Raw genomic sequence first — 5000 nt, forward strand, 5'->3', positions numbered from 1 at the left:
TCATCGGGAAGCCGTACGTTAGACGCAGGCAAGCTACTGCGGGTCTCTCGACCATCGAGGCCGTCTGACTGTACCCTCGGTAAAAAAAAATTTACAAGGCTGAAATGTTCATCGGGAAGCCGCACGATAGACGCAGGCAGGCTACCGTGGGTCTCTCGACACATCGAGGCCGTCAAACTATACCCTCGGTAAAAAAATTTTAGAAGGGTGAAATTTTCATCGGGAAGCCGCACGTTAGACGCAGGCAGGCTACCGCGGGTCTCTCGACCATCGAAGCCGTCTAACTGTACCCGCGGTAAAAAAAATTTTACAAGGCTGAAATGTTCATCGGGAAGCCGTACGTTAGACGCAGGCAGGCTACTGCGGGTCTCTCGACCATCGAGGCCGTCTAACTGTACCCTCGGTAAAAAAAAATTTACAAGGCTGAAATGTTCATCGGGAAGCCGTACGTTAGACGCAGGCAGGCTATTGCGGGTCTCTCGACCATCGAGGCCGTCTAACTGTACCCTCGGTAAAAAAAAATTTACAAGGCTGAAATGTTCATCGGGAAGCCGCACGATAGACGCAGGCAGGCTACCGTGGGTCTCTCGACACATCGAGGCCGTCAAACTATACCCTCGGTAAAAAAATTTTAGAAGGGTGAAATTTTCATCGGGAAGCCGCACGTTAGACGCAGGCAGGCTACCGCGGGTCTCTCGACCATCGAAGCCGTCTAACTGTACCCGCGGTAAAAAAAATTTTACAAGGCTGAAATGTTCATCGGGAAGCCGTACGTTAGACGCAGGCAGGCTACTGCGGGTCTCTCGACCATCGAGGCCGTCTAACTGTACCCTCGGTAAAAAAAAATTTACAAGGCTGAAATGTTCATCGGGAAGCCGTACGTTAGACGCAGGCAGGCTATTGCGGGTCTCTCGACCATCGAGGCCGTCTAACTGTACCCTCGGTAAAAAAAAATTTACAAGGCTGAAATGTTCATCGGGAAGCCGCACGTAAGATGCGGACAGGCTACCGCGGGTCTCTCGACCATCGAGGCCTTCAAACTATACCCTCGGTAAAAAATTTTTACAAGGGTGAAATTTTCATCGGGAAGCCGCACGATAGACGCAGGCAGGCTACCGCGGGTCTCTCGACCATCGAGGCCGTCTAACTGTACCCTCGGTAAAAAAAAATTTACAAGGCTGAAATGTTCATCGGGAAGCCGCACGATAGACGCAGGCAGGCTACCGTGGGTCTCTCGACACATCGAGGCCGTCAAACTATACCCTCGGTAAAAAAAATTTAGAAGGGTGACATGTTCATCGGGAAGCCGCACGTTAGACGAGGCAGGCTACCGCGGGTCTCTCGACACATCGAGGCCGTCTAACTATACCCTCGGTAAAAAAATTTACAAGGCTGAAATGTTCATCGGGAAGCCGTACGTTAGACGCAGGCAGGCTCCTGCGGGTCTCTCGACCATCGAGGCCGTCTAACTGTACCCTCGGTAAAAAAAATTTTACAAGGCTGAAATGTTCATCGGGAAGCCGCACGTAAGATGCGGACAGGCTACCGTGGGTCTCTCGACACATCGAGGCCGTCAAACTATACCCTCGGTAAAAAATTTTTTAGAAGGGTGAAATTTTCATCGGGAAGCCGCACGTTAGACGCAGGCGAGCTACCGCGGGTCTCTCGACCATCCAGGCCGGCAAACAATACCCTCGGTAAATATTTTTTACGTGGGTGAAATTTTCATCGGGATGTCGCACGTGAGACGCGGACAGGTTACCGCGGGTCTCTCGACCATCGGCGGCCGGCCAAAGCCATAGCCTAGTCAAAAAGTGTTACAGGTTGACAATTTTTCATCGGGAAGCCGCACGTAAGAATAGTACAGCAGGTCTCTCGATGAAACGATCACATTTCATGTAACGTAACGTAACGAAGGCAGGCAGGCATCGTACACCCTAACCCTAAGCCGCCTCTTGACGATGCCCGTCCCTAACCCTAACCCTAACCCTAACCCTAACCCTAACCCTAACCCTAACCCTAACCCTAACCCTAACCCTAACCCTAACCCTAACCCTAACCCTAACCCTAACCCTAACCCTAACCCTAACCACCTAACCCTAACCCTAAATTAACCCTAACCCTAACCCTAACCCTAACCCTAAATTAACCCTAACCCTAACCCTAACCCTAAATTAACCCTAACCCTAAATTAACCCTAACCCTAACCCTAACCCTAAATTAACCCTAACCCTAAATTAACCCTAACCCTAACCCTAACCCAACCCTAACCCTAACCCTAACCCTAACCCTAAAGCCTGTTACTTAGGCCGTGTCAGGACCCAGGCTGGCATTATTCCTCGATACGTGTAGGTACGTGGTCGGCCTGTCTGGTAGCGGGCGATCACGGTCTCTACCGCAGGTAAAGGTATGTGGTCGGCCTTTTGCGGGCTACCGCGGGTTAAAGTCTACGTAGGCACGTGAAGACCCGCATAAGCCCGTGGTAGCCCGCTATCAGGCCGTCCACGTACACTTATACCCGCGCTAGCCCGCTGTCAGGTCGACCACGTCCCTTCTTACCCACGGTAGCTGGCTACCGAGGCCGTCGACGTTCCCTTACCTGCGATAGCCCGCTATCAGGTCGACCACGTCCCCTCCTTACCCGCGGTAGCTGGCTACCGAGGCCGTCGACGTTCCTTTGCCTGCGATGGCCCGCTATCGGGTCGACCACGTCCCCTCCTTACCCGCGGTAGCTGGCTACCGAGGCCGTCGACGTTCCTTTGCCTGCGATGGCCCGCTATCGGGTCGACCACGTCCCCTCCTTACCCGCGGTAGCTGGCTACCGAGGCCGTCGACGTTCCTTTGCCTGCGATGGCCCGCTATCGGGTCGACCACGTCCCCTCCTTACCCGCGGTAGCTGGCTACCGAGGCCGTCGACGTTCCTTTGCCTGCGATGGCCCGCTATCGGGTCGACCACGTCCCCTCCTTACCCGCGGTAGCTGGCTACCGAGGCCGTCGACGTTCCTTTACCTGCGATAGCCCGCTATCGGGTCGACCACGTCCCTTCTTACCCGCGGTAGCTCGCTACCGAGGCCGTCGACGTACCTTTACCTGCGGTAGCCCGCTATCGGGTCGACCACGTCCCTTCTTACGGTAGCCCGCTAGCACGGCCGTCCACGTCCCTTTACCCGCGGTAGCTCGCTATCGGGTCGACCACGTACGATGATACCCGCGGTAGCCCGCTAGCACGGCCGTCCACGTCCCTTTACCCGCGGTAGCTCGCTATCGGGTCGACCACGTACGATGATACCCGCGGTAGCCCGCTAGCACGGCCGTCCACGTCCCTTTACCCGCGGTAGCCCGCTATCGGGTCGACCACGTACGATGATACCCGCGGTAGCCCGCTAGCACGGCCGTCCACGTCCCTTTACCCGCGGTAGCTCGCTATCGGGTCGACCACGTACGATGATACCCGCGGTAGCCCGCTAGCACGGCCGTCCACGTCCCTTTACCCGCGGTAGCCCGCTATCGGGTCGACCACGTACGATGATACCCGCGGTAGCCCGCTAGCACGGCCGTCCACGTCCCTTTACCCGCGGTAGCTCGCTATCGGGTCGACCACGTACGATGATACCCGCGGTAGCCCGCTAGCACGGCCGTCCACGTCCCTTTACCCGCGGTAGCCCGCTATCGGGTCGACCACGTACACTGATACCCGCGGTACCTTCTCAGCCGCGGGTAAGCCCGCTGAAAAAAGATTTTTTTTTCCCCATTGCATGCGGTAGCACCGCTATCAGGTCGACCACGTCCCTTCTCAGCCGCGGGTAAGCCCGATGAAAAAAAAAAAAAATTTTCCCATCGCATGCGGTAGCCCCGCTATCGAGGACGACCACGTCCCTTCACAGCCGCGGGTAAGCCCGATGAAAATTTTTTTTTTTTTTTTTTTTTTTTTTTCCCATCGCATGCGGTAGCCCCGCTATCGAGGTCGACCACGTCCCTTCTCAGCCGCGGGTAAGCCCGATGAAAATTTTTTTTTTTTTTTTTTTTTTTTTTTTCCCATCGCATGCGGTAGCCCCGCTATCGAGGTCGACCACGTCCCTTCTCAGCCGCGGGTAAGCCCGATGAAAATTTTTTTTTTTTTTTTTTTTTTTTTTTTCCCATCGCATGCGGTAGCCCCGCTATCGAGGTCGACCACGTACCTTCTCAGCCGCGGGTAAGCCCGATGAAAAATTTTTTTTTTTTTTTTTTTTTTTTTTTTCCCATCGCATGCGGTAGCCCCGCTATCGAGGTCGACCACGTCCCTTCTCAGCCGCGGGTAAGCCCGATGAAAAAAAAAAAAAAAAAAAAAAAAAAAAAAATTTCCCATCGCATGCGGTAGCCCCGCTATCGAGGACGACCACGTCCCTTCTCAGCCGCGGGTAAGCCCGATGAAAATTTTTTTTTTTTTTTTTTTTTTTTTTTCCCATCGCATGCGGTAGCCCCGCTATCGAGGTCGACCACGTACCTTCTCAGCCGCGGGTAAGCCCGATGAAAAAAAAAAAAAAAAAAAAAAAAAAAAAAATTTCCCATCGCATGCGGTAGCCCCGCTATCGAGGACGACCACGTCCCTTCTCAGCCGCGGGTAAGCCCGATGAAAATTTTTTTTTTTTTTTTTTTTTTTTTTTTCCCATCGCATGCGGTAGCCCCGCTATCGAGGTCGACCACGTACCTTCTCAGCCGCGGGTAAGCCCGATGAAAAAAAAAAAAAAAAAAAAAAAAAAAAAAAAAAAAAAATTTCCCATCGCATGCGGTAGCACCGCTATCAGGTCGACCACGTACCTTCTCAGCCGCGGGTAAGCCCGATGAAATTTTTTTTTTTTTTTTTTTTTCAAATGTCGAAAATTCCTTCCGGGGCCAGAACGGCACACATGTTAGGGGTCGGATGGGTAGTGGGGATCGTCGGATTGACGGGCGACCGCACCTGCCCCGGCTGTGCCGTCTTTTAAAAATTTTGAAAATTTTTGAAATCTTGGAATCCCCAG

Source organism: Mytilus trossulus, unplaced genomic scaffold, assembly GCF_036588685.1.
Source record: "Mytilus trossulus isolate FHL-02 unplaced genomic scaffold, PNRI_Mtr1.1.1.hap1 h1tg000634l__unscaffolded, whole genome shotgun sequence".
NCBI lineage: Eukaryota > Metazoa > Mollusca > Bivalvia > Mytilida > Mytilidae > Mytilus > Mytilus trossulus.